Genomic DNA, 12892 nt, shown 5'->3' with positions numbered 1-12892 from the left:
CTTAATGAAACTATACACACACTACATGAGTTTAGTAAAGAGAAAAGCATTGACCATTACTTCTATGGATTTATAGATTTATAAAAGGAAGTTGAGTCACCACCTATTAAAAAGTTGCTCAAACATAAAAGATCACATTAGATATAAAAGCTGATCATGTTCCATTAATTGGGCTTTAGATACATTTTGTCATGTGAAGCCAAACTACAACAATAGTTTCTGTGAGGAAACTTACCACTTTTGGATGAAAAATGCCTTCCCTTTGCAGTGGTTAAATGGTTTCCAACTTAGGATGGAGGGAGGATCAAGAATAGTTGGACATGGAAATTACAACTCTTGGTGTTGCATGTGCATTAGTCGCATTAATGAGCCATTTGAAAGCAAGTATTCCTGAGCCCAACAGGATTTAATGGTGGCTCAGGGAATAACAGAATTCCAATACCACCTAGAAGCAGCCCACCAAATTCTTTTGGATTCTCTAGCAATCTACCAGCCTGGGTGTCACTCATTTGTGCCCTCAAAAAATAACTTGGCATTGGGAAGAATGGGATTGCCCACAGGATTTTACCTTTTTGTATATATGCAATACATTCAAGTCCCGGTATTCCCATGTCCACCATTTTTTTCAATGCTTATCTGTGCAATATTTAAGTACAACATTCTGCACATTGTGAGTAATCTTCATTTATCCATTTAAAGAACAACAATAAAGAAAAGTTACTTTTGGGTGGTACAGTGGCTCAGTGGTTGGCACTGCTGCTTTACAGAGCCAAGGACCCGGGTTCGAGTCCAGCCTTGGACGACTGTGTGCGGAGTTTGCACATTCTCCCCCTATCTGCGTGGGTTTCCTCTGGGTGCTCCGGTTTCCTTCCACAGTCCAAAGAGGTGTAGGTTAGGTAGATCTGCCATGCAAAATTGCCTATAGTGTTCAGGAATGTGTAGACGAGGTACATTAGCAAAGAGAAATGTAGAGTAATGGGGTAGGGGAATGGATCTGGGAGCAATACTCTTCGGAGGGTTGGTGTGGACTTTTTGGGCCAAATGGTCTGTTTCCACACTGTAGGAATTCTCTATGATTCTACTTTCTGGGGTAGGAAGTGTGCATGATGTATTCATTTCATATTCAGAATGCACAGTCTGCCATGTTCACCATCTCCAAAAATTATCATTGACAAGATTTTCAAAGAATATAACTCCTGGAGATGGCAGAACTTTGCTGCCGTCCAAGTAAATTTCCTAGCATTTTGGTTTTGCCAAATATCATGTTCTTCAATTTCTGAAGTTGAAACCACTATAGTGGAATACTTTCACATTTTCAGGATACACAGGGCACACTCTCCTGCAACATACTCCCTCATTTAGCATGCCCTAACAACATGCTGATGATCATGGAATGTCGTTGTAATAGTTAATGATTATATTTGGCAGATAGTACAATACAGGTAGTTAGTTATTGCTGTCTTCATTAGGGCTGACCGTGAAATTCACACCTCTGCCAGGTGTACTGGAAAGATTCACAGGTCTGTTCAGCCACATTATGAATGAGCACATCAGAATCAACAAAATTATTTTAGTGCTGGGGTCAAATGATTTTACAGGCAAATGCAACAGCCAATTTACACACAGTGAAGTATCAAATAGCATTAAGATATAGGGCACAACAAATCTGCATTTGGAGGTATTAATTGGGAGACAGTTCTTGATGAAGGTAGAAGGAGAACCCCTTCTCTCCATCCAATACAAATGATTTTTACATCCACCTCAACAATAGACTGGACCTTAGCTTAACACTTCTTACTATAAACAGCATTATCGCAATGAAATTTGCCTTCAGTAGAGAATGGAGGGAACATTTTGAAGAACTCCTCAACTGAGACTTAATCCTTAAATTAGACATTCCTCATCCATTCCTCAAGCCACTTGACTCAGTCTCAGAGCTACCTAGTACAAAGCAAAGTTTAAAAAGCCATTCAACAGGTGAAGACCCACAGAGACTCTGGAGCAGATGGAATCCTTGCCTAAATTCTGAAACACTGCGCACAACTACTCCTGTCAGGGTTCCACAGCCTCATGCCCAGAACTCAGGGATGCTGTGATCACGACTATATTCAAGAAGGGATCACAATCAAACTGTGGAAAGTGCAGAGGAGCCCCTCTGCTGATTACCACTGGTAGAAATATTGCAAGAATATGTCTCAATTATTTCAGTCTCAGTGATTGAGCTTCAGTATGTACATGTCACTGTGTGTGTGTTTACCGAGCTTCAGGTCACTCCACTCTCTCTCCAAAGCATGTGAGAAAATGAAATTTTCATAAAACACTTGGAAAACTAAGATCTCCTTTTCATACACCACCTTCACTATCCATCAGAATCAAAAGGGAGATTCTGGAAAAATGTGCCCCACTTCCCATATCTTGGGAGCCTATGTTAATAGTAGTAAACAAAGACAACAAAATGCATCATCACCTACAGTGGCCAGGTCAGCCTTCTGCCAAATCAAGAAATAAATTTGAGATTCTGGTCTGCAAATAGGAAACTAAGGTTATATTTAACTGTCCATCAATAATATGGAATCTCCTTTACATTTTGGAGACCTTGAAGAACCAATTGTAGAAACCCCAAAACAGTTGCAAAGTGCCAACAATGGGAACTTCACAGGATTCTCCAAAACCAGTGAGGACAAAGGCAGTCCAACAACAATGTCTTCTTCCTTGTCAACATGCCCAGCATATGGTAGAGTCTGCACAACAGGCATTAGACTTATCAGACACTCAATAATCCATTAAGCTGCAGTGGAAGCAAGACTGACTTGGGCCTGTGAACTGGAGCCCTCAACAAAAATTACATATAAACTGAGATTAAATCCCATAATAGCAGTTTTGAAACAATCTGAAAATAAAGACCTGGTAATAAAAGAAAAATGATGAATATTAGATGATTGAAGAAACGAAACCTGATCTCCTTACCTGGTTGACCATTCATAACCTCAGTTCCATACCAACATTATGATTGGACAAACCGTGAAAGAAGTCCCCCCCCAAAAGACCAATAAATCTTGGTTTTACCGGAGATTAATATATCTAAATACTTAAAATAAATAAGGACATAACTGTTTTGATGTGATTATTTGGGTTAGGATTTCATTTAAATCAACCTTTGGACTTGGAAACCTTCTAATGTGATTAATATTTCATGTTATTAAGAGCCAGTGGTGAGAATATTCCATTTGCTTCAAGTTTATGTTTGCACTTTCAACATAAACATAAACTTTAAAGCTCCATACTCGTACTATTATCCCTTCAACTTCAGCTTGGGTAGCAGGTAGAATGATCATTTGAATCTTTGGGGATGATTCTTTTGAAAGTCGCCTCAGGCCCAGGTATGGATTCAAATTCCCAAGGTTACAATGCCAGAACCCAAAAATATTTGATGCTGATTGCAAATTGGTAAAGAATTTATAATTGGGGGAAGGGAAATTACGGTGCTGTAAGGCAGGATTTGAGGAGCATACGTTGGGAGCATAGGCTGTCAGGGAAGGATGTGGTGGAAATGTGGAACTTTTTCAAAGAGCAGATACGACGTGTCCATGATATGTATGTACCTATCAGGCAGGAAAGAAATGGTCGTGTGAGGGAGCCTTGGTTGACGAGAGAGGTTGAATGTCTGGTAAAGAGGAAGAAGGAGGCTTACATAAGGTTGAGGAAACAGGATTCAGACAGAGCAGTGGAGGGATACAGGATAGCCAGAAGGGACCTGAAGAAAGGGATTAGGAGAGCTAAGAGAGGGCATGAAAAATCGTTGGCGGATAGGATCAAGGATAACCCCAAGGCATTTTATGCGTATGTGAGAAACCTGAGAATGACGAGAACGAGGGTAGGTCCGATCAAGGACAGTAGTGGGAGACTGTGTATTGAGTCGGAAGAGATAGGAGAGGTCTTGAACAAGTACTTCTCTTCAGTATTTACGAACGAGAGGGACCGTATTGTAGAAGAGGAGAGTGTGAAATGGACTGGTAAGCTAGAAGAGATACCTGTTAGGAAGGAAGATGTGTTGGACATTTTGAACAACTTGAGGATAGGCAAGTCCCCCGGGCCTGACGGGATATATCCTAGGATTATGTGGGAAGCAAGAGAGGAAATTGCAGTACCGTTGGCAATGATCTTCTCGTCTTCACTGGCAACGGGGGTGGTACCAGGGGACTGGAGAGTAGCGAATGTTGTGCCCCTGTTCAAAAAAGGGAATAGGGATAACCCCGGGAATTACAGGCCTGTTAGTCTTACTTCTGTGGTAGGCAAAGTAATGGAAAGGGTACTGAGGGATAGGATTTATGAGTATCTGGAAAGTCACTGCTTGATTAGGGACAGCCAGCACGGATTTGTGAAGGGTAGGTCTTGCCTTACAAGTCTTATTGAATTCTTCGAGGAGGTGACCAAGCATGTGGATGAGGGTAGAGCAGTGGATGTAGTGTACATGGATTTTAGTAAGGCATTTGATAAGGTTCCCCATGGTAGGCTTATGCGGAAAGTCAGGAGGCATGGGATAGAGGGAAATTTGGCCAATTGGATAGAAAACTGGCTAACCGGTCGAAGGCAGAGAGTGGTGGTAGATGGTAAATATTCAGCCTGGAGCCCAGTTACAAGTGGAGTTCCGCAGGGATCAGTTCTGGGTCCTCTGCTGTTTGTAATTTTTATTAATGACTTAGATGAGGGAGTCGAAGGGTGGGTCAGTAAATTTGCAGATGATACGAAGATAGGTGGAGTTGTGGACAGTGAGGAGGGCTGTTGTCAGCTGCAGAGGGACTTAGATATGATGCAGAGCTGGGCTGAGGAGTGGCAGATGGAGTTCAACCCTGCCAAGTGTGAGGTTGTCCATTTTGGAAGAACAAATAAGAATGCGGAATACAGGGTTAATGGTAGGGTTCTAAGTCAGGTGGAGGAACAGAGGGATCTTGGGGTCTATGTACATAGATCTTTGAAGGTTGCCACTCAGGTGGATAGAGTTTGTAAGAAGGCCTATGGAGTATTATCGTTCATTAGCAGAGGGATTGAATTCAAGAGTCGTGAAGTGATGTTGCAGCTGTACAGGACTTTGGTTAGGCCACAGTTGGAGTACTGTGTGCAGTTCTGGTCGCCTCACTTTAGGAAAGATGTGGAAGCTTTGGAGAGGGTGCAGAGAAGATTTACCAGGATGTTGCCTGGAATGGAGAGGAAGTCGTACGAGGATAGGTTGAGAGTTCTCGGCCTTTTCTCGTTGGAACGGCGAAGGATGAGGGGTGACTTGATAGAGGTTTATAAGATGATCAGAGGAATAGATAGAGTAGACAGTCAGAAACTTTTTCCCCGGGTACAACAGAGTGTTACAAGGGGACATAAATTTAAGGTGAAGGGTGGAAGGTATAGGGGAGATGTCAGGGGTGGGTTCTTTACCCAGAGAGTGGTGGGGGCATGGAATGCGCTGCCCGTGGGAGTGGTAGAGTCGGAATCATTGGCGACCTTTAAGCGGCATTTGGATAGGTACATGGATGGGTACTTCATCTAGGTTAGAAGTTCGGCACAACATCGTGGGCCGAAGGGCCTGTTCTGTGCTGTATTGTTCTATGTTCTATGTTCTAATTAAGGGACAATGGCTGTTTATGGACAACAGTTCCTTCAGGAAGAGAATAGTGTTTCATTTAAGCATACAAGGAAGCCAAAAAGAAACCACCTTGCAGGTTTTTTTCCTTAGTCATATTACAGATTGCATATTGAAATTTGAAATGGTAGGCTCTTACAAGCAACTGAAGAGGAACAATGAAAACTGTGAGGTGTGAAAAAAAAGGGCCTGTCCTTAACAGATATTCACAACATTATGTATTGCTACATATTCCTTAGAGCATTTTATAACATTAAAGGGAACCATATATATGTAAGCTGTTGTCATTCATTCACTAATCTTGAATTTGCTGAAATTTAAAGCACTTAATTTTCTTGTCATTGGTACCCTCTCCCAACCTGGAGCTTTAAAAAATTTTCTTTGTCCTCAAAAACAATGTGTCAAAACTTGAGAACACTGGAGACAGGCTGTTGCAGTGTTATTGGTGACAAAGTACAGCAGCAGAATCTGAAAAACTTTAGGGGAATTGTGTTGAATTTCTTCCCCTACATTTTTCTCCAACCAAAATGGTCAAAAAGTGGTGACATAGTTTCTGCCTCAACCATTAACCTTTGAAGTGAATGCTGTAGTCTTTTCTAAATCTCCTGTGCTTAATTCTGTATCTAAAATCCCTCATTCCACACCTCTCAACTTCCTTTTCAACAATCTACTTCTCTTTAACCATTCCATTACTTTACAATAAAACAATGAATATCCAGTGAAGTCTGTTTTTTTAATGAAAAAAGACCCAACTTTCCAATTCTTTTTGTCATCTTTGTATTTCCTCATAGCAAGCAGCAGCCCAGTCAATATATGTTGTGCACTTTCTATAAGGATTCTCTAATCTTTGTCCAACAACAACCTTTTACTCGGGTTAAATACAAATAATTAACACATATTACAAAATCAAGTTTATAATATAAGTAGTACAACACAACATTTCCCAAAATGTGATTAGGATAATAAAGAGGATGTACATGGCCAGAAAGTAGCAAAAGGGTAACCAATGCAAAGAGATTCTAAGATATTAACAAGGCAAGTGGACCATGAGAGAATAGCAGAAATTCTAGGTCATATATTGGGATCAGAGAACGACCAAAGATTAATATTAAACAATTAATGACAGTTATTGGTGACATAGTACTAATAAAACCACTTGTGCTTAAGGTAGATGCATCACATTTGACAGATTATATCTGCAGACCACAATACAGAAACTAGCAAAGGAGATACAGGAAATGAAACTGCTGGCAAAACTCCACAAGTCTGGCAATATCTGTAGGGAGAAAGGAGAGTTAAAGTTTCGAGTCCAGTGACTCTTCATCAGGGCACTACATTCAGTCTGACCATAAATGTGTATTTAGCCAGATGACAGGGAATAGGCAAATGTAGAAAATGAAACCAGCGATAAGCCAGAAAATTAAAAGCCAGTTAACCTTACATCAATGGTAGTTAAACTACTAAAGTTTATATTACAGGATGAAATTACCAAACTCTTGAAGAACCATGATTTAATCAGGGCCAGTCATTATGAATTACTGAAGGCCAGAATGTGTTTGACTAAATTTGTAGAATCATTTAAGGAAAAACGTAAAGGATGGATAAAGGAAATTTAATAGATGTGGTTTATATTTTATTTTCAAAAAAATCATTTGCTTATATAGTACAAAAGAGATTAATGGAACATGGTATTGAGGGCAATGTGGTGCAAACTCTGCTGTACGTTACACTTAAAGGTGGAGTGACCAGAAAGCACGCATGCTAAAGTAAATAAGCTCTTTACAAGCTTAAACAGAGTCCACTCACCACAAGAACTGTATAGAACTACTGAAATAATTATTCACTCCAACTATTTTAAATCTCTTCAAGGCATCTCTTTTTGCTTTTTGATAATTTTGGCAGCACTACGAGAATGACAACTCTTCTGCTGTGACCCATTAGAAGGCACTACTGTAAAAAGAGTCAACATGTAAGCATTCTTCAAAAAGGTGAAAGCCAGGAAATATTATTGAGTCTAAGCAGAAGGAATAAAACTAGAAGTTTACATCTGTAGCACAACAGAGGCACAACAGCATCAATGTGTGAATCCTCTCCTGTAAACATCTAATTTCCCACAAGAAGGTGGGCATTATTCTCCTGGATATTCAACTATATCAGGATGATGTGATTCTGCTATAGTGAAGGGTGGGAAAAGTGTAAGTCTCAGTAAGCATGTTACAATCAATGGCTTGAAGAAACATCCTCTGAAGCTATCAATCAAAAAGAAAGTTTTGCAGCTCTTCAAAATGGCTGAACTCCTTCCAATCCCAAAAGCAACTGGGTCTGTTTTATTTTGATGTAAGGGCTTTATCTTGCATTTTAAATCAATACTACCACCAATACACTGAACAACCAGTTTAGAGTATCTTACGCAGTGTGTTTCTGAACATACACTATCCCTGATGCCATTTGCCGTTCATCATTAAATTAAGGTCTTAAAGTAACACTTTTATTTTGTCTGTACATAAGATCATAAGAAATAGGAATAGGAATAAACCATTCAGCCTCTCAAGCCTCCTCCACCATTCAATATGATCATGGCTGATCTACAATTCCTCATGTCTATATTTCTGTCTTTTCATCATAATCCTTATTCCCCAACTGATCAAGAATCTATCTATCTATCTATCTCAATCTTAAATAAACAGTTGAGTTCTGCCCCCACAGTTCTCTGTGATAAGGAGTTCCAAAGACTCACAACTCTCTGAGAGAAAAAGATTTTCCTGATCTCAGTCTTAAGTTGGCAACCCTTTTATTCTTCCATAAAGGTGAAGACACCCCAGTCCTTCCAAACCACAGGACTGCTTTCTCATTATAAAGATGATTGATGGTGAATTAACCTGAACATCATCAGTTCTCAGGTGAGGGGAGAGGTTTAGAAGGAGAATCCTTCATGATAACCTTAAATGGTGCTACAATTGAACCCATGCTGTTAACATCAGCCTGTATCGCAAACCAGCTGCCCAGCCAACTGAACTAAATGACCACCATATTGGTGCATAATAGGTCATCAAACAAAGCTCTTTAGCACAGTGTCTAAGGCATGGTCATTCTAGACTACTGTCTTCTCTTACATTGATGTCAGACTCATATTTGGCTTCATCATCATAATTTACATTCATCTCATTATACCATAGTAAGTTACCCACTCTGCAAAAATGGTATAAAAGCAGAAAGCCTTGTCCACACTAGCCTGTGAGAATTCTGTGAGCAGAGAGTGGAAATGAATAAAGAAAACCACAAGTTTAGTGATTTTATGACCATTTCTGACAGTTTAAGTTCAAGAATTGACTCAAAGTGTCTGTATTTTTCTGAACAGTCTTTTTTTTATTTAGATGCCTTCAACTGTCTAAACCCTAATCTGTGAAATGCCCTTCCTAAATTTCTCTGCCCGTTTATTTTATTACTCCTCCTTTGAGACATTCCTTAAAACTTACTTCTTTTTGTCATCTATTCTTAAATCTCCTTACATGGTTCAATGCCAAATATTATTTGATCATCTTCCTATGAGGCATTTTGGGCTGTTTCACTACATTAAACGCACTATGTAAGTAAAAACAATTGTTGTTAAAACAACATAGACATACTGCTTAGGGGTATGTAAGTTTTCTTGGATGTATCAAACCCAACCAGTCTCTCAGAAAGAAATAATTATCTACTAACTGCAATATAATTTTTTCTGTGGTCTTTGATACTGTGTGAAACTGGCAGACTAAAAGTTATTCTCAGAGCCAAGTTATCTTCCATGGAAGTTAGGCAATAGAAAATTATTAAACCAATCCAAACAACTGAAGCAAATTGTCTGAAAATTAGAATTAATTCAAAACATGTTTGTATGTCTAGTGTGAAAGTACTGCTTTGTTCTAGTGCATCAAGCTGGCCTGGAATACTGCACAAGATGCTGACTTCTCCTATTCTGCACATCAAGAGAGTTACACATATCTCTGAGCAAAGGCTTGGTTAAGACTGTCAGGAAAGAAAAGCAAGTGTTTCAAATTCCTAAATTTGGAGAAGACATATTTATCATGAGAAAGAAGGATACACATTTAAGCAGCACTTCAGAATGGCCCAATACCCTTTAGAGTTGATGAAGTGCTTTTTAAATTGTAGCCACTTTTGTAATGTAGTAGGCATGGAGGCCAATTTACATACAGCAAGCTTGCAAAAGACCATGAAGTTGATCACGGGATAGATACTGACCAGAACATCAGGGAAACTACTCGTTTTCTTCTATGAAAAAGTAATATGGGATATTTTGCATTCACTTTTGAAAGCAGACAAGACCTTGTTTTAACCGTCTCAACCAAGAGATACTCACCTCTTAACAGAACAATAATCCATCAACACCACATTGTAATATCAGCCTAGAGTGGGATTTGACTCCACAGCTTGTGATGCAAACAGCAGGAGTGCCATCAACTAAGCCACTACGTTGTTCAAGAAGTTGAGTAATTAGTGATGATGAGGAGGTGGTGGTTGAACAGCCAGAAGTATGGATGTGATGCTGCTGGGTTTCCTTGCATTTGTACCAGATTTTTATATTCTGACTGTAATGAGGTGATGATATGAGAATGGGGGAGGGAAATGCAATATTTCAGATATTGCCTTACTCTTCTCAAATATTACTGGGCGGCAAGGTGGCACAGTGGTTAGCACTGCTGCCTCACAGCGCCAGAGACCCATGTTCAATTCCCGCCTCAGGCGACTGACTGTGTGGAGTTTGCACATTCTCCCCGTGTCTGCGTGGGTTTCCTTCGGGTGCTCCAGTTTCCTCCCACAGTCCAAAAATGTGCAGGTTAGGTGAATTGGCCATGCTAAATTGCCCGTAGTGTTAGGGGCAGGGGTAAATGTAGGGGAATGGGTCTGGGTGGGTTGCACTTCGGCAGGTCGGTGTGGACTTGTTGGGCCAAACGGCCTGTTTGCACACTGTAAATAATCTAATCTAATCAGCGATTCCTTGCTATCACAGAAAGGCTCAAACAGTCAGACCAGTACACCCATGAATGTATGCCCCTCAGTCAAAGATTCTCCTCTGGAAACCTAACAATTAACCAAGTGTATTTACCCCTTCCATTAGGGATTCTCTTATGCATATTCATAAGGTCTTGCTGCTCCTTAGGATTAAAATAAAAATTCAATCTTTTCATGAGAGCTTATGTGTGCATATGCATGCACACAACGTCATGGTTACAAACATTGCCAGAATCTTCCTGACCAGGTTTCCACTGGATTGGATTGCTGTGAAGCATTCTGGACTATTTTTAAGAGGATATCCATGGAAACTACAATTCCTTTGATGTACCTTTCTTCCGGATGGGCACATCCTTTTGCATTAAAGTGGAAATTTCCGAAATCAATTGAAAATGTGCAGCTCAACTGCCAGACTCCATATAGAAGGGTAGATATCAAGAGTGGCTTAATGACATTAAGGTGTAAGGGGACAGCACAGGAAAATGGCATTGAGGTAGATGTTCAGCCATTATCTCAAAAGGCACAGCAAACCTGAGGGATCAAATAATGTACTCTGGCTCTTATATTTCTGTTTATAAACCATCTGTGAGTAATACTTAACATTAACAACTAATTGAATTCATATTTTAGTGGCTTTGTTTAGAATGTTTTTCTTTCAATCTTATGCCCAGCTAATTCAATTTGAAGTCTTATTTGGTAAATATCATTGGTGGGTTGAGGAGTACTATTAACATTTCTGCAGATGGGTTTCTTCTTGTTGGTGAGTTGTGCTGTATATTTGGTTATTTACAAACAGTTGAATATTTGATTGCCAACAACAGGTAAATGGTTACTTGGCCAATCAAGATTTGTTTTTGAGAGGTGACACTTTGGATATGAGGGAGCAGCTGTGCTACAAATGATTGATGACCCCACTCCGCAATATCTCCCCACGAATATACATTAGGTGAGATAGTTGTAATTGTCTAGATATATGGCTCTTCAGGTTCCCCATCTCGAAAAAAAAAGTCCACTTAACAGTCATACTTTCATGGAGTTTTGATGTTATAAGCGGCAGCACCTACTGAACAAAATAACCAAATCTAGAGAGGACAAACGTGACAAGAACATTTACTGGAAGTAAAAATAAATCTACACTTCTGGTGTAAACAACAACCAAAAAAAAACATTTTAAGTACCAATCATACTTACAGGTGCTCGAAGCAGTGGTGGTTGTCAAAGCGCCACTTTTTTTTCGCGAGCACTTTGCTGCCCGGAGTTTGCAAACTGCGTGCATTGAACGCGCATCCCGATGGCCAAATAGGTCGCGCGCTCTGCTCGCGGCGCCACCACAACCGCGCGCAGACCCTAGGTCTGAGAACAGTAGCTCGAGAGCTTGGCACAACTGCAAAGGCCCATTGAGGTAAACGGAGATTTTTTACAAACAAACCTGTAAGGAAATTTTTCTTGTGGGTTGCGGAGGCGGTTTTAACCTCTCTCAAACAATCGGCCTGGGGGCATAGTCCGTCGGTTTAAAACATTAATTGTGGCTGATGCTAACCAATTGCACTGAGCTGTGACATCTTTTGCATTTTGCTGTCCTGACGAACCGCAAATAGACGGACGAAGTAACACGTGAAAACATCTTTAGGACATTCTAATTGCAACCTAATTTTCATTTAAAAACTGGTGAGCGATTAGAGTCAACGCCCTTAATGGGACTCTTTAGTTTATAAAAACAGACTGGTATAATTCTCTCAAATGCGGAATGAAATTTGACATTTCCGAATTGTACCGAGGAGAAGTGGCAGTGGTGCACACCCTTAAGTCAGTTTACCGTAATGCAATTTTGGTTTAATACTTCAGCGCGGGATCCATCTCCGTACAGTACAGTTTCTATCTGTGATTCGTTGTAAACATCACATTGTTTGGTATTCTTAAAGAGGACCACGATAATCCAAGAAAATAAATAGATTATTGAAAAGCTGCTGAACAAGTTGTTAGATCCTTAGCAGCGCCAATTTTCCAACTATTTGATTACTAAGAAATCAAACGTGCCCAAAGAAATCAGTGTACAGCAAATAAGTCTTTAAGGGTTAGCTATCTGTATTTACAGATCCCAATAAATAGATCTATGTAATTATCGTGATTACGTGGGACTCGTGTTGGACCAAATTCCCTATGTGTACATTTTTGGATTTGGTATGTGTATCTGCTAATTGCAAGTGTAAAGAGTGATAATATAAATACAATTTCAGGCAATAATGGAGC

General features: G+C 39.9%; 1 long non-coding RNA gene across 2 annotated transcripts in view; it reads right to left on the bottom strand.

The window, feature by feature from the left end:
* The window catches only part of LOC122552744 (uncharacterized), a 253619-nt gene extending 241328 nt beyond the window's left edge, over positions 1-12291 (bottom strand). Inside the window, exon 1 of one of the 2 annotated variants that reach the window (XR_015758409.1) lies at positions 12072-12291. This is a non-coding gene — a long non-coding RNA (uncharacterized LOC122552744). Of the gene's footprint in view, positions 1-11833; positions 12010-12071 lie in introns of those variants that run through there. The other variant, XR_015758410.1, reaches the window with a different exon arrangement.
* Between the last annotated feature and the right edge of the window lie 601 nt (positions 12292-12892).

This window comes from Chiloscyllium plagiosum, unplaced genomic scaffold, assembly GCF_037043375.1.
Source record: "Chiloscyllium plagiosum isolate Xiang-an unplaced genomic scaffold, Cpla_swu_hap1 HiC_scaffold_10, whole genome shotgun sequence".
Taxonomy (NCBI): domain Eukaryota; kingdom Metazoa; phylum Chordata; class Chondrichthyes; order Orectolobiformes; family Hemiscylliidae; genus Chiloscyllium; species Chiloscyllium plagiosum.
The sequence above is the reverse complement of the archived record's forward strand: the minus strand, read 5'-3'. Positions and strand labels throughout refer to the sequence as shown.